General features: G+C 44.4%; 1 protein-coding gene across 1 annotated transcript in view; it reads right to left on the bottom strand.

Annotated features, from left to right (window-relative positions):
- The window catches only part of LOC139385010 (A disintegrin and metalloproteinase with thrombospondin motifs 20-like), a 153857-nt gene that overhangs the window by 57235 nt on the left and 71360 nt on the right, over positions 1-25262 (bottom strand). The window lies entirely within an intron of this gene.

The following is a 25262-nucleotide window of genomic DNA, read 5'->3' as shown; positions in this document are numbered from 1 at the left end:
TTAACCAAGAGAGACTGGCATGCATAGTATTGATATTAGCCCCCTGATTATCGTGAAGAGTAAGACGTGCCGCTCTGTTCTGGGCCAGCTGCAGTTTTTCTAGGTCTTTCTTTGCAGCACTTGACAATATGACTGGGCAATAATCAAGATAAGATAAAACTAGAGCCTGGAGGACTTTGTGTAGTGTGGTGTCAAAAAACAGAGCATCTCTGTCACGACTTCCACCGAAGGTGGCTCCTCTCCCTGTTCGGGCGGCGCTCGGCGGTCGTCGTCGTCGCCGGCCTATTAGCTGCTACCGATCCATTTTTCCTTTTCGTTTGTGTCTGTCTGTTTTTTTTTTTACACCTGTGTCCTATTAGTTCATTTCGGTGGGTTTATTAACCTCTGCTGCCTGCCTATTCTTTGTGAGGGGTTATTTGCTGTTGTTGCTCTGTTAGGGGTGCGTGTTTGTGAGGGGTTATTTGCTGTTGTTGCTCTGTTAGGGGTGCGTGTTTGTGAGGGGTTATTTGCTGTTGTTGCTCTGTTAGGGGTGCGTGTTTGTGAGGGGTTATTTGCTGTTGTTGCTCTGTTAGTGGTGCGTGTTTGTGAGGGGTTATTTGCTGTTGTTGCTCTGTTAGGGGTGCGTGTTTGTGAGGGGTTATTTGCTGTTGTTGCTCTGTTAGGGGTGCGTGTTTGTGAGGGGTTATTTGCTGTTGTTGCTCTGTTAGGGGTGCGTGTTTGTGAGGGGTTATTTGCTGTTGTTGCTCTGTTAGTGGTGCGTGTTTGTGAGGGGTTATTTGCTGTTGTTGCTCTGTTAGGGGTGCGTGTTTGTGAGGGGTTATTTGCTGTTGTTGCTCTGTTAGGGGTGCGTGTTTGTGAGGGGTTATTTGCTGTTGTTGCTCTATTAGGGGTGCGTGTTTGTGAGGGGTTATTTGCTGTTGTTGCTCTGTTAGGGGTGCATGTTTGTGAGGGGTTATTTGCTGTTGTTGCTCTGTTAGGGGTGCGTGTTTGTGAGGGGTTATTTGCTGTTGTTGCTCTGTTAGGGGTGCGTGTTTGTGAGGGGTTATTTGCTGTTGTTGCTTTGTTAGGGGTGCGTGTTTGTGAGGGGTTATTTGCTGTTGTTGCTCTGTTAGGGGTGCGTGTTTGTGAGGGGTTATTTGCTGTTGTTGCTCTGTTAGGGGTGCATGTTTGCGCCACAGGTTTTTTTTCTCGTGGTCGTTGTACCGTTTGGACTGTAATTAGGAGCAGAGGTTTCTCCTCCATGTGTTACGTTATTTCCCTGTGTGTGGCGACTTCGTTGGGTGTGTTTCCCCACCTGTTGTTGTTGTGTTGGGACTTTCAATAAATGATTGTGCTACTGGGACTTCCTTGCTCTCCTGCTCCTGACTCCTGAACCTAACGCTTCTTAGGAGGCACCTAACAATCTCTTTATAATGGACAGACCTCAGCCCATATTTACAACCATTGAATCAATAGGTTTTGACCATGACAGTTTACAATCCAAGGTAACACCAAGTAATTTAGTCTCCTCAACTTGCTCAATAGCCACATTATTCATTATGAGATTCAGCTGAGGTCTAGAACTTAGGGAATGATTGTACAAAATACAATGCTCTCTTATTACTGGCCACCCATTCTAAAACTGACCGCAACTCTTTGTTTAGGGTTGCAGTTATTTCACTAGCTGTGGTTGCAGATGCGTATAGGGTTGAATGATCATAATGCATAGACACACAGGCTTTGTTTAATGCCAGTGGCAGATCATTAGTACAGATAGAAAAGAGTAGAGGGCCAAGAAAGCTGCCCTGCAGTACACCACACTTTACATGTTTAACATTAGAGAAGCTTCCATTAAAGAAAACCCTATGTGTTCTATTATATAGAGAGCTCTGAATCCACAATATGGCAGAAGTTGAAAAGCCATAACACGTATTTTTTTTCAACAACAGGTTATGGTCAATAATATCAAATCATGCACAGAACAGCTCCCACAATTTTCTTATTATCAATGTCTTTCAACCAATCATCAGTCATTTGTGTCAGTGCAGTAAATGTTGAGTGCCCTTCTCTATAAGCATGCTGAAAGTCTGTTGTTCATTTGTTTACAAAGAAATAGCATTGTATCTGGTCAAACACAACTTTTTTCAAAAGTCTGCTAAGAGTCGACAACAAGCTGATTACTGGTTCTAACAGCCGACCAAATGGTGTTTTACTATTCTTGGGTAACGGAATGACTCTAGCTTCCCTCCAGGTCTGAGAACAAACATTGTTCTCCAGACTCAGATTAAAAATATGACAAATTGGAGTGACAATATAGTCACTACCATTCTCAGTAGCTTTCCATCTAAATTGTCAATAAAAGGTGGTATTGACAACACCTCACCCACACCAACTTTACAGAATTCAAAAAGACATTGACATAATTAGGTATTTTATGAAATAATATGATGGCTCACAGTTTGTTGTTGGTATTTCATGCCTAAATTTGCCTATGTTGCCAATTAAATAGTGATCGGCAAAATCTAAAGATTGTGATAAATGAGCCATCTGATTCAATGAAAGAAGTTGAATTAGTCTTTCTGCCCATCATTTCAATCAAAGCATTCCAAAGCTTTTTTTCCATCATACTTTGTCATTTATCTTGGTTTCATAATATTATTTCTTATTTTTGTTGTTCAGATTAGTCACATCATTTCTAAATTGACAGTAAGTTTGCAGCCAGACTTATTCACCACACCTTTTGCCTCGTCCCTCTCAACCATACAGTCCCTCTCAACCATACAGTCCATCTCAACCATACAGTCCCTCTCAACCATACAGCTATCAATCCACGGGGATTTAACAGTTCTAACAGTCCGTGTCTTAATACATTCATGCTTATCAATAACTGAAATAAAACAATTTCATAAATGTATCAAGTCCAGCATCTGGATGCTCCTCATTACACATTAGACCAACAAATATGTTTGGTATCTTCAACATACACTTAGTGTACAAACCATTAGGAACAGCTTCCTAATATTGAGTTGCACCCCTTTTGCCCTCAGAACAGCCTCAATTCGCCGGGGCATGTACTCTACAAGGTGTCGAAAGCGTTCCACAGGGTTGCTGGCCCATGGTGACTCCAATGCTTCCTACAGTAGTGTCAAGTTGGTTGGATGTCCTTTGGATGATGGACCATTGTTAATACACATCGGAAACTGTTGAGCATGAAAAACGCAGCAACGTTGCAGTTCTTGACACAAACCGGTGCGCCTAGCATCTTCTACCATACCCTGTTCAAAGGCAATTAAATATTTTGTCTTGCTCATTCACCCTCTGAATGGAACACATCTCAATTGTCTCAAGGCTTAAAAATCATTATTTAACCTGTCTTCTCCTCTTCATCTACACTGATTTAACAAGTGTCATCAATAAGGGATCATAGATTCACCTGGTCAGTTTATGTCATGATAAGAGCAGGTGTTCCAAATGTTTTGTACACCCAGTGTAGGAATCAGTACAAAACATTTTCAGGACCAGCCTTTAGAACAGGCTTTTCTAGAATGGCCACTATATTATGGTCAGTGCATCCAATGGGTATGGATACAGATTTAAAGCAGAGTTCTGCAGGACTGGTAAAAATGAGATCAACACACATGGATGATATAGTTCCTGTACTGTTTGTAAACTCCCTGGTAGGTTGATTAATAACCTGAACCAGATTACAGGCACTGGTTACAATGAGCATCTTCCTTTTGAGCGGACAGCTTGATGAAAACCAGTTAATATTCAGGTCACCCAGAAAACTGACCTCTCTGTTAAAGCTGCAATAGGTAACTGTTTGGGGCGACCCGACCAAATTCAAATAGAAATGGGAGATCTGATAGATCTGTCATTCTCTTTGAAAGCAAGTCTAAGAAGCGGTAGATCTGTTTTATGTGTGTTATTTCCATGATGCATGTCTATTATCCACATAATGAATGTTAGCACTTAGTGGCCTATAATCACCCCCCAAAAAGGAGGCTTTAGATGGGGCAGGGGAACGTGCAATCACAACACTTCAACAGCATTAGACATGAGATCCTCTCTAAGCTTTACAGGAATATGGCTCTGAACATACTGGAAACAGCAACACCTCTCCCATAGGCATTCCTGTCTCTTTTGTGAATGTTATATCCCTGTATTCCTACTGCTGTATCATCAAAATAATAAAGTGAGTCTCAGAGATGGCCAATATAATTTTAGCAAGTTATTGATTTCATAAACCTTATAAGGCTACATACAGTGCATTCGGAGAGTGTTCAGGCCCCTTGACTTTTTCAACATTTTGTTACGTTACTACCTTACTCTAAAATGTATTAAAACATTTGATTTTATTAATCTACACACAATACCAGATAATGACAAAGAAAAAACGGGTTTTTAGACATTTTTGCTGATTTATAAAACGTAAAAAACTGAAATATCACATTTACATAAGTATTCAGACCCCTTACTTAGTACTTTGTTGATGCACTGTTGGCAGAGATTACAGCCTCAAGTCTTCTTGGGTTTGACGTTACAAGCTTGGCACACCTGTATTTTGGGAGTTTCTCCCATTCTTCTCTGCAGATCCTCTCAAGCTCTGTCAGGTTGGATGGGGAGCATTGCTGAACAGCAATTTTCAGGTCTCTCCAGAGATGTTAGATCGGGTTCAAGTCCAGGCTCTGGCTGGGCCACTCAAGGCATTCAGAGACTTGTCCCGAAGCCACTCCAGTGTTGTCTTGGCTGTGTGCTTAGGGTCGTTATCCTGTTTTAAGGTGAACCTTCGCCACAGTCTGAGCGCTCTGGAGCAGGTTTTCATCAAGGATGTCTTTGTACTTTGCTCCGTTCATCTTTCCCTTGATCCTGACTAGTCTCCCAGTCACTGCCACTGAAAAACATCCCCAAGGATGGTGGCAGGTTTCCTCCAGACGTGACACTTGGCATTCAGGCCAAAAACTTGATTCTCATGGTCTGAGAGTTCTTTATGTGTCTTTTACTGAGGAGTGACTTACGTCTGGCCACTCTACCATAAAGGCCTGATTGGTGGAGTGTTGCAGAGATGGTTGTCCTTCGGGAAGGTTCTCACATCTCCACAGAGGAACTCTAGACCTCTGTCAGAGTGACCAGCATTTTCTTGGTCACCTCCCTGACTGACCAAAGTCCTTCTCCCCTGATTGCTCAGTTTGGCCGGGCGGCCAGCTATAGGAAGAGTCTTGGTTGTTCCAAACTTCTTGCATCTAAGACTGATGGAGGCCACTGTGTTCTTGGGGACTTTCAATGTTGCAGAAATGTTTTGGTACCCTTCCCCAGATCTCTGCCTCGGCACAATCCTGTCTCGGAGCTCTACGGACAGTTCCTTCGACCTCATGACTTGGTTTTTGCTCTGACATGCACTGTCAACTGTGGGAACTTACATAGACAGGTGTATGCCTTTCCATATCATGTCCAATCAACTGAATTTACTACAGGTGGTCATGGACTCCAATCAAGTTGTAGAAACAGCTCAATGATGATCAATGGAAACAGGATGCACCTGAGCTCAATTTCAAGTCTTATAGCAAATGGTCTGAATACTTATGTAAATTAGGTATTTCTGCTTTTTTTTTTTTTACATTTGCGAAAATTTCTAACAACCTTTTTTCCAGATAGAGGATTTTTTAAAATGTAATATATTTTTGAATAAGGCTGTAACATAACAAGAGAACAGGTCTGAACACTTTCTGAATGCACTGTATATTAATATGAGTTATTTTTTAGCTTTGGTAGCTTATCAGAGATAGACATAATATAAAAAATAATATAAAAGCATGACAAGAACATTGTTTGGCTAATAGTCAGTCAATCAGGCACTTGTGAGTGTCAGTTGGTTTATGTGTGTAATGTGGGGCTAAAGCTACTGACCCAGAAGCTAGGCTCTCTCACTCCTCCCAGTCTGGGCAGGAGGGTGGAGGGTGGAGAATGAGCCTATCGTAGCAGATGTAAGCAATGTCCCCATGCTCTATGGCAGCTTTCATGGCTGGGATAAGTTATTTCCGCCTCTGGCGCATAGCTTCCGAGTAGTCCTTGTTAAGGAAGATGTTGGTTCATCTCAAGTTCTTTGCTCTATCTCAAACAGCTATCTTGTCCCTAAACCATAGGAAGTTAACCACTATCGGCCTGGGTCTGTCATCTAGGCTGGTTCCAGGTTTTCCAGACCTTTGGAAGTGTTCCACCTAAATCTTTGTATGATCCATCAGCAGCTTTTCAGTGATATTTTATTTAAACGTTCTCCTCAGACTCGGCCTGTGAAAACTCTATGCCATCCATAACGATGTTATTCCTCCTGGATTTTGTCCCTCTAGTCAGCTTTCCCAGTCATTGTTAATAATGATTCACAGACAGTGCTGATGTCATCACGCGTGGACAGTTTGTTATCATATTGCTGCATGTCTCAAGACATCCACCTCTCCTTGGGAGAACTGGAAACTGTTCTTAAGGTCCTGGACCTCTGGTCAGATCGTCCATTTTTTTGTTAGCTGAGTCCATCATTATTTGGACAAAGCTCTTGAAGCTATTTTCTTGATGTTGTAACAACTGCTTATAGAACCCTTTTTGTTTGTTTAAAATATCCTTCACCTGTGACTGAGAAAAATGATCCTCTCTGTTACTCCCACCTTCTTTGGTTTTGGATATCATGGTAGCATCATGAGATGCTACCATGAGATTGAGGTGTCCCCGTGTATGCCTAAGCATTAATGTGCCCTGAGCTAAGCCATGACCTGGGGTGAATACCTGTGGATATCCCTTCCATACCGCAGACACACGCGCGCGCACACAGACACACACATCTCTAATCTGGCATGGTTTCCCTGTCCAGGGCTAGTATAATATACTCTAAAGAGCAATGATGGAGTATAAGGCCTGTACATGATGTCAGGAAGGTGTAAACAGCCCGGGGCCATGAACACACGGTGTTGAGTCAGGCCTTTGGGTTGAGAAAATACTGAACACCAAATACACCCCCCCCCCCCTCACACACACACATAGAATATCCCCCTGGTGCCCTCCACCACCCCCCTGTTAGAGGATTGTATGGGACAGGGGACGACTGCTGCGGTGCTGCTGGGCGGTGAGACCTGAGCAAATGTCAAACACAAGGGGTTGGCTGTCAGATAGGACCAAAGCCCCTGTAAGCCTTTAAGGCATTCCCCTCACTGCAGGCACTTGATGTTTAATATGTTTTTGTTTTTACTTGAAAAGATTATGTGGGTTTAAAAAACCCAGAAAGATTAAATCAGCCATGTGTGTGGGGTGTGTGGTGAGTGTGTGTATGTAGGGGGGGGGGGTTCTCTGCAGCATCTGGGGCCATGCCTAAGGCATTTGAAGGCTTTGTGAGATAAAATTGCCCAACTGTTGCTTCAATTTGTCATTTTCACACCACACACACACGTTGTTGCTTAAAACTTCTTCAGGATTGGTGGACGGTTGAGCTAATGTAGGCTAATGTAGTAAGAACAATTCCCAGGACATAGACATATCTGATATTGGCAGAAAGCTTAAATTCTTGTTAATCAAACTGTACTGTCCAATTTACAGTAGCTATTATAGTGAAATAATACCAAGCTATTGTTTGAGGAGCGTGCACAATTTTGAACATGAAAAGTTATTAATAAACAAATTAGGCACATTTGGGCAGTCTTGATAAAAAAAAATAACAGAAATGCAAAGGTTCATTGGATCAGTCAATTTTTTTGCACAAACACTGCTGCCATCTAGTAGCCAATATCTAAACAGCTGGAATAATACATTATGACCTTTCTCTTGCATTTTAGAGATGATGGTACAAAAAAATACAAAAAAACAGTTGCTTTTTTCTTTGTATTATCTTTTACCAGATCTAATGAATTATATTCTCCTCCATTCTTTTCACATATTCACAAACTTAAAAGTTTTTCCTTTCAAATGGTACCAATGTACAGTCAGGAGCCGACAGAGATGGCCACCTCACATCGCGTTCTTAGGAAACTATGCAGTATTTTTTTTAAATATATTATTTCTTACACTGTTATCCTAGGCAATCTTAAGTCTTATTACATACAGCCGGGAGGAACTATTGGATATAAGAGCAACGTCAGCTTACCAACATTGCGACCAGGAATACGACTTTCCCGAAGCGGATCCTCTGTTTGGTCCACCACCCAGGACAATGGATCGGATCCCAGCAGGCGACCCAAAACAACGGCGCCGCAGAAGGGTCGGTGGGGTCTTCTGGTCAGGCTCCGTAGACAGGCAAATCGCACAACGTTCCCGAGTATACTACTAGCCAATGTCCAGTCTCTTGACAACAAAGGTAGACGAAATCCGAGCAAGGGTTGCCTTCCAGAAAGACATCAGAGATTGTAACATTCTCTGTTTCACGGAAACATGGCTCACTCGGGATACGTTATCCGAGTCGATACAGTCAACTGGTATCTTCCCGCATCGCGCCGACCGAAACAAACATCTCTCTGGTAAGAAGAATGGCGGGGGTGTATGCCTTATGATTAACGAGTCGTGGTGTGATCATAACAACATACAGGAACATACAAGTCCTTTTGTTCACCAGACCTAGAATTCCTTTCAATCAAATGCCGACTGCATTATCTACCAAGAGAATCCTCTTCGATTATAATCACAGTCGTGTACATCCCCCCCCCCCCCAAGCAGACACCTCGACGGCCCTGAAAGAACTTCATTGTACAATATGTAAACTGGAAACCACATATCCTGAGGCAGCATTTACAAGGCTCCCTAAATTTGATCAGCATATCGAATGTGCGAAAATTCTGGATCATTGTTACTCTAACTTCCGCGACGCATACAAAGCCCTCCCTCGCCCTCCTTTCGGCAAATCTGACCACGGCTCCATTTTGTTGCTCCCAGCCTATAGACAGAAACTAAAACAGAAAACGCCCATGCTCAGGTCTGTTCAACGCTGGTCCGACCAAACTGATTCCACGCTTCAAGATTGAAGCAATCACATGGACTGGGATATGTTCCGGATAGCGTCGAACAACAACAATGATGTATACTCTGATTCGGTGAGAGAGTTTATTAGCAAGTGCATCGGTGATGTTGTACCCACGGCGACAATTAAGACCTTCCACAACCAGAAACTGTGGATTGATGGCAGCATTCGCGCAAAACTGAAAGCACAAACACCTGCTTTTAATCAGGGCAAGGCGACTGGAAACATGACCGAATACAAACAGTGTAGCTATTCCCTCCGCAAGGCAATCAAACAAGCTAAGCGTCAGCATAGACACAAAGTAGAGTTGCAATTCAACAGCTCAGACACGAGAGGTATGTGGCAGGGTCTAAAGTCAATCACGGACTACAAAAAGAAAATAAGCCCCGTCACGGACCCCGATGTCTTGCTTGCTGACAAACTAAACAACTTCTTTGCTCGCTTTGAGGACAATACAGTGCCACCGACATGGCCCGCTACCAAAACCTGTGGCCTCTCCTTCACTGCAGCCAACATGAATAAAACATTTAACGTCTTAACCCTCGCAAGACTGTCGGCCCAGGCGGCATCCCTAGCCGCGTAATCCCTATCCCAGTCTGCTGTTCCCACATGCTTCAAGAGGGTCACCATTGTTCCTGTTCCCAAGAAAGCTAAGGTAACTGAGCTAAACGACTATCATCCCGTAGCACTCGCTTCTGTCATCATGAAGTCCTTTGAGAGACTAGTCAAGGATCATATCACCTCCACCCTACCTGATACCCTAGACCCACTCCAATTTGCCTACCGCCCCAATAGGTCCACAGACGACGCAATCGCAATCACACTGCCCTAACTCATCCCGACAAGAGGAATACCTATTTAAGAATGCTGTTCATCGACTACAGCTCAGCATTTAACCCCATAGTACCCTCCAAACTCGTCATTAAACTTGAGACCCTGGGTCTCGACCCCGCCCTGTGAGGGTAGGAAACAACATCTCCACCCCGCTGATCCTCAACATTGGGGCCCCACAAGGGTGTGTTCTCAGCCCTCTCCTGTACTCCCTGTTCACCCATGACTGCGTGGCCATGCATGCCTCCAACTCAATCATCAAGTTTGCAGATGACACTACAGTGGTAGGCTTGATTACCAACAACAACGAGACGGCCTACAGGGAGGAGGTGAGGGCCCTCAGAGCTATATCACCGCCTGGTACGGCAACTGCTCCTCCCACAACCGCAAGGCTCTCCAGAGGGTAGTGAAGTCTGCACAACGCATCACCGGGGGCAAACTCCCTGCCCTCCAGGACACCTACACCACCCGATGTCACAGGAAGGCCATAAAGATCATAAAGGACAACAACCACCCGAGCCACTGCATGTTTACCACGCTATCATCCAGAAGGTGAGGTCATGGCCCACTACAGCAGCAGGTGCATCAAAGCTGGGACCGAGAGACTGAAAAACAGCTTCTATCTCAAGGCCATCAGACTGTTAAACAGCCATCACTGACATTGAGTGGCTGTTGCCAACATTCTGAATCAAATCTCTAGCTACTTTAATAATTACAAATGGGATGTAATAAATGTATCACTAGTCACTTTAAACAATGCCACTTTATATAATGTTTACATACCCTACATTACTCATCTCATATCTATATACTGTACTCTATACCATCTACTGCATCTTGCCTATGCCGTTCGGCCATCACTGATCCATATATTTATATGTACATATTCTTATTCATTACTTTACACTTGTGTGTATAAGGTAGTTGTTGTGAAATTGTTAGATTACTTGTTAGATATTACTGCATGGTCGGAACTAGAAGCACAAGCATTTTGCTACACTTGCATTAACATCTGCTAACCATGTGTATGTGACCAATACAATTTGATTTGATTGGAAGAAAATGCATATCCTTGCTTCAGGGCTCGAGCTACAGGCAGTTAGATTTGGGTATGTCATTTTAGGCGAAAATTGAAAAAAAAGGGTCAGATCCTTAAGAGGTTTTAAGAACATTTAGGGAGCCATCAAGTTGTTGAGGGAGCGAGCACGGTTAGCTAGCAGCAAACCAAACAAGCATCTGCTCTGCTCTAAGTTCAGCTGGCTGATTAGACAGGGGTTCCCAGGCCCTCTTTTTCAAATTTGTAAAATGTCATGCCCCCTTTTTATTTTGTATTATTGTTTATTGAGATAGCCTATATTAAATACACCCCCAGATTGATTTTGTTTCATTTGAGGACTTAGGAAAATGTTGTTTTGAAACTCATTTCCTGCAATTCTATGTAGTTTAACAAGACAATACATATTTTAGTTAGGCTATTTAATAATAATAATAATAATAATAATAATAATAATAATAATGGAAAACAAAGTCTCGACCCGATTTCCCGAAATGTTATTCATTGTATATACAGTGCTGTGCAAAAGTTTTAGGCAGGTGTGAAAAAATTCTGTAAAGTAAGAATGCTTTCAAAAATAGACATGTTAATAGATGATATTTATAAATTAACAAAATGCAAAGTAAGTTTTCACATCTGCTTAAAACTTTTGCACAGTATTGTATATATACAGTGCCTTGCGAAAGTATTTGGCCCCCTTGAACTTTGCGACCTTTTGCCACATTTCAGGCTTCAAACATAAAGATATAAAACTGTATTTTTTGTGAAGAATCAACAACAAGAGGGACACAATCATGAAGTGGAACGACATTTATTGGATATTTCAAACTTTTTTAACAAATCAAAAACTGAAAAATTGGGCGTGCAAAATTATTCAGCCCCCTTAAGTTAATACTTTGTAGCGCCACCTTTTGCTGCGATTACAGCTGTAAGTCGCTTGGGGTATGTCTCTATCAGTTTTGCACATCGAGAGACTGAAATTTTTTCCCATTCCTCCTTGCAAAACAGCTCGAGCTCAGTGAGGTTGGATGGAGAGCATTTGTGAACAGCAGTTTTCAGTTCTTTCCACAGATTCGATTGGATTCAGGTCTGGACTTTGACTTGGCCATTCTAACACCTGGATATGTTTATTTTTGAACCATTCCATTGTAGATTTTGCTTTATGTTTTGGATCATTGTCTTGTTGGAAGACAAATCTCCGTCCCAGTCTCAGGTCTTTTGCAGACTCCATCAGGTTTTCTTCCAGAATGGTCCTGTATTTGGCTCCATCCATCTTCCCATCAATTTTAACCATCTTCCCTGTCCCTGCTGAAGAAAAGCAGGACCAAACCATGATGCTGCCACCACTATGTTTGACAGTGGGGATGGTGTGTTCAGGGTGTTGCTTTTACGCCAAACATAACGTTTTGCATTGTTGCCAAAAAGTTCAATTTTGGTTTCATCTGACCAGAGCACCTTCTTCCACATGTTTGGTGTGTCTCCCAGGTGGCTTGTGGCAAACTTTAAACAACACTTTTTATGGATATCTTTAAGAAATGGCTTTCTTCTTGCCACTCTTCCATAAAGGCCAGATTTGTGCAATATACGACTGATTGTTGTCCTATGGACAGAGTCTCCCACCTCAGCTGTAGATCTCTGCAGTTCATCCAGAGTGATCATGGGCCTCTTGGCTGCATCTCTGATCAGTCTTCTCCTTGTATGAGCTGAAAGTTTAGAGGGACGGCCAGGTCTTGGTAGATTTGCAGTGGTCTGATACTCCTTCCATTTCAATATTATCGCTTGCACAGTGCTCCTTGGGATGTTTAAAGCTTGGGAAATCTTTTTGTATCCAAATCCGGCTTTAAACTTCTTCACAACAGTATCTCGGACCTGCCTGGTGTGTTCCTTGTTCTTCATGATGCTCTCTGCGCTTTTAACGGACCTCTGAGACTATCACAGTGCAGGTGCATTTATACGGAGACTTGATTACACACAGGTGGATTGTATTTATCATCATTAGTCATTTAGGTCAACATTGGATCATTCAGAGATCCTCACTGAACTTCTGGAGAGAGTTTGCTGCACTGAAAGTAAAGGGGCTGAATAATTTTGCACGCCCAATTTTTCAGTTTTTGATTTGTTAAAAAAGTTTGAAATATCCAATAAATGTCGTTCCACTTCATGATTGTGTCCCACTTGTTGTTGATTCTTCACAAAAAAATACAGTTTTATATCTTTATGTTTGAAGCCTGAAATGTGGCAAAAGGTCGCAAAGTTCCAGGGGGCCGAATACTTTCGCAAGGCACTGTATATAAACAATACAAAACATACACAATCAAATAACAACATCCTACAAACATCAACTACATCACACCTGCCTAGACTCACTAGCACACACACCCATCTCCAGCACCACATCACTTTCCGCCACATGGCCTCAAACTGCACTATTTTGTTTCTCTCTGTAGGCCACGCACTTTCAATTTTTAGATAAAGCATTTGATCTTTCCATTGAGTCAACGATGGAGGATAGGTTGATTTCCATTTTTTAAGTATACTTTTTTTTGATGATTGACGAGAAGTATCACCCAACCCATCGGGTATCGCACTGCACCCTCATATGCCATGTCTTGAAATATGCAGACAGACGGATTAAAAGTTAATTTACATTGTAATACTTCTGACAGACATTTTTCTTACTCCGCCCATAACTTTTGGACTTTATAACATTCCCAGAAGGCATGGATTATCAAGTCATTATTATTTTTAGACCTCAGACATGACTGACTTTGTGCTGTAGAATTTGTGACATAATTTTATGAGCGATGGAACAGCAGCATACTTGTACGGAATGAAAAAAATTATAATCACGATGCGCAACGCTCTCCAGCTCTGCTTCTTCAACAAAACAAAAACAATTACAAGGCCGCGGGGCAGACAGTGGCACTGTTTCACCCCATCTTTAAGGTTAGGAGCAAAGGTTGAGTTAGATAGTGTATGCTATAGTGGTTTTATATTTGGGGTAAGCATATGGTTTAAAAATCAACTTATTTTCAGTGAATTGTGAAACATCATGGGACACGGTGTTCTTCCTCGTGTTCTAAGAGGTGAGAGAGGGGCTTACAGGGGTGATGAAACCACAAGCTGAGAGCCACCCCCCCAACCCCTCACACGATCCTCTCTACTCAGCAGTGGAAGGTTATCATTAGTTTGAATTAGTGGTTTGGCCCGTAAGCTGTTCCATTCACCTGTACTTCAGATACTTTTACTGTTATGTCCTTTAATGTCAAAACACAGGGAAGACATAGATCCTCTTCAGATGTATATAATGGCAAAATAGACAACCCGCAGAGAGGGCGACAAATTAATCATAAAGTCCTTCTGATATTCACAGAAGAGTCCCCCTTCTTAGCAGCAGAGGAGAATAGCTGGGTTAGAGTCCCCTTCTTAGCAGCAGAGGAGAATAGCTGGGTTAGCGGCGACAGACTGCTGGTCTCTCTGGGTATGCCGGGTCGTAGAGGACAGAGGTACCTGATCACACGTAGCATCAGATGAACAGGCAGATACCGACAGGACAGGACAAGGGTGAAGCAAACGAGACGATAGTTTGGTTCTGGCATGAGAAACTCAAACGAGAATCTGACAAAGACAGAAGCAGGAACAGAGAGAGAAATAGAGACCTAATCAGAGGGAAAAAAGGGAACAGGTGGGAAAAGGGTGAACGAGGTAGTTAGAGAAGATGAGGAACAGCTGGGGGAAGGAGAGGAAGAGAAGGTAACCTAATACGACCAGCAGAGGGAGACGGAGTGAAGAGAAAGAACAGGAACAAGACATAATGACAATACATGACAGTACCCCCCCACTCACCGAGCGCCTCCTGGCGCACTCGAGGAGGAAACCTGGCGGCAACGGAGGAAATCATCGATCAGCGAAGGGTCCAGCACGTCCCGAGAGGGAACCCAACTCCTTTCCTCAGGACCGTACCCCTCCCAATCCACTAGGTACTGATGACCACGGCCCCGAGGACGCATGTCCAAAATCTTACGAACCCTGTAGATAGGTGCGCCCTCGACAAGGATGGGGGGGGGGGGAGACGAGCGGGGGCGCGAAGAACGGGCTTAACACAGGAGACATGGAAGACCGGGTGGACGCGACGAAGATATCGTGGAAGAAGAAGTCGCACTGCGACAGGATTAATGATCTGAGAAATACGGAACGGACCAATGAACCGCGGGGTCAACTTGCGAGAAGTTGTCTTAAGGGGAAGGTTCTGAGTGGAGAGCCAAACTCTCTGACCGCGACAATATCTAGGACTCTTAGTTCTACGCTTATTAGCGGCTCTCACAGTCTGCGCCCTATAACGGCAAAGTGCAGACCTGACCCTCTTCCAGGTGCGCTCGCAACGTTGGACAAAAGCCTGAGCGGAGGGAACGCTGGACTCGGCGAACTGAGAAGAGAACAGCGGAGGCTGGTACCCGAGGCTACTCTGAAAAAGAGATAGCCCGGTCGCAGATGAAGGAAGCGAGTTGTGGGCGTATTCTGCCCAGGGGAGCTGTTCTGACCAAGACGCAGGGTTACGAAAATAAAGACTGCGTAAGATGCGACCAATAGTCTGATTGGCCCGTTCTGCTTGACCGTTAGACTGGGGGTGAAAGCCGGAAGAGAGACTGACGGAAGCCCCAATCAAACGGCAAAACTCCCTCCAAAATTGAGATGTGAATTGCGGACCCCTGTCCGAAACGACGTCTGACGGAAGGCCATGAATTCTGAAAACATTCTCGATGATGATTTGTGCCGTTTCTTTAGCAGAAGGGAGCTTAGCGAGGGGAATAAAATGAGCCGCCTTAGAGAACCTATCGACAACCGTAAGAATAACAGTCTTCCCCGCTGACGAAGGCAGTCCGGTGATAAAATCTAAGGCGATGTGAGACCACGGTCGAGAGGGAATGGGAAGCGGTCTGAGATGGCCGGCAGGAGGGGAGTTACCGGACTTAGTCTGGTGGCCGGCTAACTTGGCAGAGTGAGCCCACTGAAGAACGGCCAGACGAGTAGGAACGGGAACGAAAAGAAGGTTCCTAGGACAAGCGCGCGGCGACGGAGTGTGAGTGAGTGCTTGCTTTACCTGCCTCTCAATTCCCCAGACAGTCAACCCGACAACACGCCCCTCAGGGAGAATCCCCTCGGGGTCAGTGGAGGCTACTGAAGAACTGAAGAGACAAGATAAAGCATCAGGCTTGGTGTTCTTAGAGCCCGGACGATAAGAAATTACGAACTCGAAACGAGCGAAAAACAGCGCCCAACAAGCCTGACGCGCATTAAGTCGTTTGGCAGAACGGATGTACTCAAGGTTCCTATGGTCAGTCCAAACGACAAAAGGAACGGTCGCCCCCTCCAACCATTGTCGCCATTCGCCTAGGGCTAAGCGGATGGCGAGCAGTTTGCGGTTTCCCACATCATAGTTACGTTCCGACGGCGACAGGCGATGAGAAAAATACGAACTGTCTAGAGACGTCAGGTGTAACAAGGATAAGTGCGGATGTAAAATGATTCTTGAGGAGATCAAAAGCTCCCTCGGCGGAAACGGACCACTTAAAGCACGTCTTGATAGAAGTAAGGGCTGTGAGAGGAGCTGCCACCTGACCGAAATTACGGATGAAACGACGATAGAAATTCGCGAAGCCGAGAAAGCGCTGCAGCTCGACGCGTGACTTAGGAACGGGCCAATCAATGACAGCTTGGACCTTAGCGGGATCCATCTTAATGCCTTCAGCGGAAATAACAGAACCGAGAAATGTGACGGAGGAGGCATGAAAAGTGCACTTCTCAGCCTTCACAAAAAGACAATTCTCTAAAAGGCGCTGGAGGACACGTCGAACGTGCTGAACATGAATCTGCAGTGACGGTGAAAAAATCAGGATATCGTCAAGGTAAACGAAAACAAAGATGTTCAGCATGTCTCTCAGGACGTCATTGACTAATGCCTGAAAGACAGCTGGAGCGTTAGCGAGGCCGAAAGGAAGAACCCGGTATTCAAAGTGCCCTAACGGAGTGTTAAACGCCGTTTTCCACTCTTCCCCCTCCCTGATGCGCACGAGATGGTAAGCGTTACGAAGGTCCAACTTAGTGAAAAACCTGGCTCCCTGCAGGATCTCGAAGGCTGAAGACATAAGAGGGAGTGGATAACGATTCTTCACTGTTATGTCATTCAGCCCTCGATAATCTATGCAGGGGCGCAGGGACCCGTCCTTCTTCTTAACAAAAAAAAACCCTGCACCGGCGGGAGAGGAGGAGGGGACTATGGTACCGGCGTCAAGAGCTACAGACAAATAATCTTCGAGAGCCTTACGTTCGGGAGCCGACAGAGAGTATAGTCTACCCCGGGGGGGAGTGGTTCCCGGAAGGAGATCAATACTACAATCATACGACCGGTGCGGAGGAAGAGAGGTGGCCCTGGACCGACTGAACACCATGCGCAGATCGTGATATTCCTCCGGCACCCCCGTCAAATCACCAGGCTCCTCCTGTGAAGAAGAGACAGAGGAAACAGGAGGGATAGCAGACATTAAACATTTCACATGACAAGAGACGTTCCAGGAGAGGATAGAATTACTAGACCAATTAATAGAAGGATTATGACAAACTAGCCCGGGATGGCCCAAAACAACAGGTGTAAAAGGTGAACGAAAAATTTAAAAAGAAAGGGTTTCGCTATGATTACCAGAGACAGTGAGGGTTAAAGGTAGCGTCTCACGCTGAATCCTGGGGAGAGAACTACCATCCAAAGCGAACAAGGCCGTGGGCTCCCTTAACTGTCTGAGAGGAATGTCATGTTCCCGAGCCCAGGTCTCGTCCATAAAACAGCCCTCCGCCCCAGAGTCTATCAAGGCACTGCAGGAAGCTGACGAACCGGTCCAGCGTAGATGGACCGACAAGGTAGTGCAGGATCTTGAAGGAGAGACCAGAGTAGTAGCGCTCACCAGTAGCCCTCCGCTTACTGATGAGCTCTGGCTTTTACTGGACATGAAGTGACAAAATGACCAGCGGAACCGCAATAGAGACAGAGGCGGTTGGTGATTCTCCGTTCCCTCTCCTTAGTCGAGATGCGGATATCCCCCAGCTGCATAGGCTCAGCACCCGAGCCGGCGGAGGAAGATGGTAGTGATGCGGAGAGGGGGGCAACGGAGAACGCAAGCTCCTTTCCACGAGCTCGGTGACGAAGATCAACCCGTCGCTCTATGCGAATAGCGAGTTCAATCAAGGAATCCACGCTGGAAGGAACCTCCTGGGAGAGAATCTCATCCTCCAGAAAACGAGCGAGCAAAGCCGGCTCGTTCCAGTCACTGGAGGCAGCAAGAGTGCAAAACTCAATAGAGTAATCTGTTATGGATCGATTACCTTGACATAGGGAAGACAGGACCCTGGAAGCTTCCTCCCCAAAAACAGAACGATCAAAAACCCGTATCATCTCCTCCTTAAAGTCCTGATACTGGTTAGTACACTCAGCCCTCGCCTCCCAGATTGCCGTGCCCCACTCACGAGCCCGTCCAGTAAGGAGAGATATGACGTAGGCGATACGAGCTGTGCTCCTGGAGTAAGTGTTGGGCTGGAGAGAAAACACAATATCACACTGGGTGAGGAACGAGCGGCATTCAGTGGGCTCCCCAGAGTAACACGGCGGGTTATTGATTCTGGGCTCCGGAGATTCGAAAGCCCTGGAAGTGGCCGGTGGATCGAGGCGGAGATGGTGAATCTGTTCTGTGAGGTCGGAGACTTGGGCGGCCAGGGTCTCAACGGCATGTCGAGCAGCAGACAATTCCTGCTTGTGTCTGCCTAGCATCGCTCCCTGGATCTCGACGGCTGAGTGGAGAGGATCCGAAGTCGCTGGGTCCATTCTTGGTCAGATTCTTCTGTTATGCACGTGAGTGAGGACCCAAAAGCGGTTTAACAAAAACAGAGTCCTTTAATGTCAAAACACAGGGAAGACATAGATCCTCTTCAGATGTATATAATGGCAAAATAGACAACCCGCAGAGAGGGCGACAAATGAATCATAAAGTCCTTCTGATATTCACAGAAGAGTCCCCCTTCTTAGCAGCAGAGGAGAATAGCTGGGTTAGAGTCCCCTTCTTAGCAGCAGAGGAGAATAGCTGGGTTAGCGGCGACAGACTGCTGGTCTCTCTGGGTAGGCGCGGGTCATAGAGGACAGAGGTACCTGATCACACGTAGCATCAGATGAACAGGCAGATACCGACAGGACAGGACAAGGGTGAAGCAAACGAGACGATAGTTTGGTTCTGGCATGAGAAACTCAAACGAGAATCTGACAAAGACAGAAGCAGGAACAGAGAGAGAAATAGAGACCTAATCAGAGGGAAAAAAGGGAACAGGTGGGAAAAGGGTAGTTAGAGAAGATGAGGAACAGCTGGGGGAAGGAGAGGAAGAGAAGGTAACCTAATACGACCAGCAGAGGGAGACGGAGTGAAGAGAAAGAACAGGAACAAGACATAATGACAACACATGACATTTACCTTTGGTGTTTATTCCTCTCTCATTTCACATAGACAGATTCAGGTTAAGACAACAGGATTCTAATTGGTTTATTTTCAAAAGCTTCCTCATGGAATTATTGAGATCCTAACCTGGGTATCTTCAACCTTGAGTCAAACTAGGCTACCTCCTCCTCTTTAGGTAGATATCTGCCTCTCCGGATTATTACTTATATTTGCTTTATAATGTTCATTGCAGATAGTGATGTTCAGGTATTAAATTGTCTTAATATGTTGATTCAAATCAGAAAGTTAGCTAGGAAGAAATGTTATGATGTATTATAGAGCGTGCTTAAAAAACCTCCCATTGTGAAGGGCTTAGTATTTTATCGTCCCAATTTGTCACGTAGCAACCTCCTGCTACCTAATCAAAATTAAATCCATCCTGAGTCGCCGAAAGCTACCATCACTATTGTACAATATTACACAGAGAAATGATATGTCAGCGAGAGCTAGCAAAACAATAATCCACTTGTTCAGCCAAAGCAACAGGTCTGTGGTGATGGAAAGTGGAAACATCCCAGAGATTAGCAGAGAGTGACATTGATACGAGTCAGAGATTCCAGAGCCTCAGCTCACAGTCAGCATCGTACGACACCAGTCTGTATTGCTGCAAGGGGCCCAAGCCAACACTCGCCACCTCAGCCAACGTTCACCGTCTCAGCCAACACATTCTATTCTGCCTCAGCCTGGCTCTGCTTTTCAAGACTTCACTATCTCTCTCTAATTGGCTGAAACAAGAGGAGAGCAGAATGTAGTTATGAGGAATGTTCTGACTGGAATAATAAAACCAGGACTTCCTCTCTAGCTTTTCACTGACACAAGTCATTCAAAACAACCTTACGAAAATAAGTCAGGAAACTTTATAGTTCAACTAAATTGGAGAACTCTGAAGAATTGATGGTCTTGAAAATGAATGCAATTGATAGTTCCATCCATCACACCACACAGAACAAATCACACAAAATACATTTCAACAGAGCTTTCCTTCAACCACACACTCAGACCTAAACACTGGGCAGGGTGCTTAATAATTGGTGGGCAACAACAACAGCACATTTGCTTCATTCAAGTTGGGCCACCCACCAAGCTGTTGTGAAGCTGCCTGCCCTGGTGATAAGAGAAGCAGAGAGGGAGGACAGGCTGTTTTCATCAAAAAGAGAGCCTGTAGATTCAGGCAGGGCCAGGCTGGAGGCAGGGCTGCCTTTGGGCTGACAGGCCCTGATTGACCATGTTAGTTGGCCCCAGAGCTACACAGGCAGGGCCCTTTCAAAGAAGATGCGAGGAGGAGGAGGGCGGTGGCAGTATTTATAGACAACAAGTGATGGGATGCCCTCGTTAGCACATGACCCACTGGGCCAGATGACAGAGGCACCGCTGAGGGTCACATGACCGTATTACTGCAGCTCCCCGCAAGAAGAGAGGGTCTGCCGCACACAGAGAGCAGAGTGAGAGAGAGAGGGAGGGGAGGTAGCTATAAAGAACATAGTGAGAGAGAGAGGGAGGGGAGGAAGGGGAGGTAGCTATAAAGAGCATAGTGAGAGAGAGAGAGAGAGAGAGAGGGGAGGTAGCGATAAAGATCATAGTGAGAGAGAGAGAGAGAGAGAGGGGAGGTAGCGATAAAGAGCATAGTGAGAGAGAGAGGGAGCAAGAGAGGAAGAGGGAGAAAAAGAGACAGTGTTTGGAAAGAAAGAGAGAGGGAGGAGAGAGATAGAGAGGGAGAGTACAGAAAGAGAGTACAGGATGTATGGTATGAAAAACCAGGAGAGGGTAAGGTGAGAAGGATGAGTCAGTAAAAGAGAGACAGAGAGAGAGAGGCCTTAGGACACACCTACTCATCCAGGGGTTTTTCTCTATTTTCTACATTGTAGAATAATAGTGAAGACATAAAACGATGAAATAACACATATGGAATCATGTGGTGACCAAAAAAGTGTTAAACAAATCAAAATATATTTTATATTTGAGATTTTTCAAAGAAGCCACCCTTTGTCTTGATGACAGCTTTGCACACTCTTGGCATTCTCTCAACCAGCTTCATGAGGTAGTCACCTGGAAACAACATTTAAGATTTAAGTATTTGTCCTATTTGGCCTGAATGCCAAGCATCACGTCTGGAGAAAACCTGGTACCATCCATACGGTGAAGCATGGTGGTGGCAGCAGCTCCCTATCCAACCTGACAGACCTTGAGAATATCTGCAGAGAGGAATGGGAGAAACTCTCTAAATACAGGTGTGCCAAGCTTGTAGCGTCATACCCAAGAAGACTCGAGGCTGTGATCACTGCCAAAGGTGCTTCAAGAAAGTACTGAATTAAGGGTCAGAAAACTTATGTAAATGTGATATTTAAAAAAAAAACATGTTTTTATACATTTGCAAAAATGTCTAATAACCTGTTTTTGCTTTGTCATTATGGGGTATTGTGTGTCATTTGATGAGGGGAAAAAAACGATTTAATACATTTTAGAATAAGGCTGTAATATAACACAATGTGGAAAAAGTCAAGGGGTCTGAATACTGAATAGTGGTTGTCATGGCAAACAATCAGGCATGACCAAACTACAGTGTCCTCTCAAGATGGTCTCCCACAATCCAACACAGTTAATGAGACAGAGGTATTTAGAGTTGCTATCCCACGACAGGTACATTATAATGAAGCTGTTTTCGTTGGATTAAGATGTTAGTCATCCCTAGTTAAATTATCTTTATTGATGTCTAGTAATCCAAGCCTAATCCAAGCAGGATGGAACAGGGAACAAATGCAGAGACATTATGGAACATATTGGGCTTACATGGGCACACACTGGGTTTTTTTTTGTTCTGGAAAGACTCCTGGGGGAGGGTCCCCTACTCCTCACCCCATCACCACCACCACATGCAAACAAATACTCGTAGCCCACCTCTCCCTCCTTTTCCTCCTCCTCCCCCAACTCCTCCTTTTTGGAATCATTGATGTGAGGTCTATTGTGTGAGCTGAGCAGAGTGGAGGGAGAGGAAGCGTGGCCCTGCGTGTCTCAGCCTTGGACTCTGTTTCGGCCTGACAACTGACCCACTCACCCGCCTTGTAAAGAGGTTTTAGGGTCACAGGTTCACAATAAGGTGACTCAACTGTGAACGACGGACGGCATCTCCTTTCAAAGTCCCGGCCTTCACATCTACTTCTCCCCCTCTCTCCCTCTATCCCCCAGCCCCATCTTATCCCTCTTTCCACTAACCCCATCTAACCCCTCTCTTCTCCCCAGCCCCATTTCACCACTCATTCCTCCAGCCCTGTCTAACTCCTCTCTCTCCCCCAGCCCCATCTCACACCTCTTTCCCTCAGCCACATACTCAGTGCCTGTCACTATGCACCCAACACCTACCCCGCCACAACAGTGCTAATCAGCATAGCATCCCAAGGAGGTGAGAACATGAGGTTTGATGATGGTTTGGGCCTCAGAACATGGCTAACGCTAATGCTCATGCTTCAGATTACTCACTGGGGATAAAACCTGACCACATTTCCATGAGCAGCTACAATAGGACTAACTGTGGCCAATAAAAGTAATTTATACTGACTGCATAGACATCCAATAATTCACAGAGGGATTCAGACTGCATCAATAATCATTGCTGCATTTTAGCGAGACTGTTATGTGCTAGCTGTCTAGTCTGTGGTTTATAAATGTGCAATGAGCATACAACTATGCCTTTAAATAAGGAATTGGCAACTCGTTCTCATTCTGAGAAATAAGCATATTCTTATCCAGGTAGGCCACTTGATTTCAAAACCTACACAAAGGGAAAAGGCCATGTTGTTCAAACAGTTGGAGACGGACAGAAGGCTGTATTCATAACAATTCAACTGTTCTACCTTGTAGAAAATAGATCCAAGTTTTCTAGACTTTACAGTGCCTTGCGAAAGTATTTGGCCCCCTTGAACTTTGCGACCTTTTGCCACATTTCAGGCTTCAAACATAAAGATATAAAACTGTATTTTTTGTGAAGAATCAACAACAAGTGGGACACAATCATGAAGTGGAACGACATTTATTGGATATTTCAAACTTTTTTAACAAATCAAAAACTGAAAAATTGGGCGTGCAAAATTATTCAGCCCCCTTAAGTTAATACTTTGTAGCGCCACCTTTTGCTGCGATTACAGCTGTAAGTCGCTTGGGGTATGTCTCTATCAGTTTTGCACATCGAGAGACTGACATTTTTTCCCATTCCTCCTTGCAAAACAGCTCGATCTCAGTGAGGTTGGATGGAGCGCATTTGTGAACAGCAGTTTTCAGTTCTTTCCACAGATTCTCGATTGGATTCAGGTCTGGACTTTGACTTGGCCATTCTAACACCTGGATATGTTTATTTTTGAACCATTCCATTGTAGATTTTGCTTTATGTTTTGGATCATTGTCTTGTTGGAAGACAAATCTCCGTCCCAGTCTCAGGTCTTTTGCAGACTCCATCAGGTTTTCTTCCAGAATGGTCCTGTATTTGGCTCCATCCATCTTCCCATCAATTTTAATCTTCCCTGTCCCTGCTGAAGAAAAGCAGGCCCAAACCATGATGCTGCCACCACCATGTTTGACAGTGGGGATGGTGTGTTCAGCTGTGTTGCTTTTACGCCAAACATAACGTTTTGCATTGTTGCCAAAAAGTTCAATTTTGGTTTAATCTGACCAGAGCACCTTCTTCCACATGTTTGGTGTGTCTCCCAGGTGGCTTGTGGCAAACTTTAAACAACACCTTTTATGGATATCTTTAAGAAATGGCTTTCTTCTTGCCACTCTTCCATAAAGGCCAGATTTGTGCAATATACGACTGATTGTTGTCCTATGGACAGAGTCTCCCACCTCAGCTGTAGATCTCTGCAGTTCATCCAGAGTGATCATGGGCCTCTTGGCTGCATCTCTGATCAGTCTTCTCCTTGTATGAGCTGAAAGTTTAGAGGGACGGCCAGGTCTTGGTAGATTTGCAGTGGTCTGATACTCCTTCCATTTCAATATTATCGCTTGCACGGTGCTCCTTGGGATGTTTAAAGCTTGGGAAATCTTTTTGTATCCAAATCCGGCTTTAAACTTCTTCACAACAGTATCTCGGACCTACCTGGTGTGTTCCTTGTTCTTCATGATGCTCTCTGCGCTTTTAACGGACCTCTGAGACTATCACAGTGCAGGTGCATTTATACGGAGACTTGATTACACACAGGTGGATTGTATTTATCATCATTAGTCATTTAGGTCAACATTGGATCATTCAGAGATCCTCACTGAACTTCTGGAGAGAGTTTGCTGCACTGAAAGTAAAGGGGCTGAATAATTTTGCACGCCCAATTTTTCAGTTTTTGATTTGTTAAAAAAGTTTGAAATATCCAATAAATGTCGTTCCACTTCATGGTTGTGTCCCACTTGTTGTTGATTCTTCACAAAAAAATACAGTTTTATATCTTTATGTTTGAAGCCTGAAATGTGGCAAAAGGTCGCAAAGTTCAAGGGGGCCGAATACTTTCGCAAGGCACTGTATATGTAAAGAATTGCTGGCTACTCACGAGCAGGTGGGCTTGTGTTTGAGAGATTGTTTATGAGACCTGTGTTAATTGTCTATATTTCCTGTTACCAGAAGTTGGTCGTTATTCCTGGATGTGCATTGTGCATGGTTCTGGTTAAATTTGTAACAAAAATAGCATTTTCATAAAAATACTTGATGGCCAATATTTAGCCCCAAAAAAGCTATATTTAGCCTACTGTAGGTATAATTTTACAAGCCTTGAATTCATTTTGATTACTCGCTACTGTTGCAAATGCAGTGCATTGACCTTTATTCTTGCAACAAAGCTTAGTTTGAAAAAATTGCGATATGATTTTTAGGCCATAAAGCCCAGCCCTACAACCCCTG

Source organism: Oncorhynchus clarkii, chromosome 1 (genome assembly GCF_045791955.1).
Source record: "Oncorhynchus clarkii lewisi isolate Uvic-CL-2024 chromosome 1, UVic_Ocla_1.0, whole genome shotgun sequence".
In the NCBI taxonomy this organism is placed as follows: Eukaryota; Metazoa; Chordata; class Actinopteri; order Salmoniformes; family Salmonidae; genus Oncorhynchus; species Oncorhynchus clarkii.
This window is presented reverse-complemented; position numbering and strand designations above follow the sequence as displayed.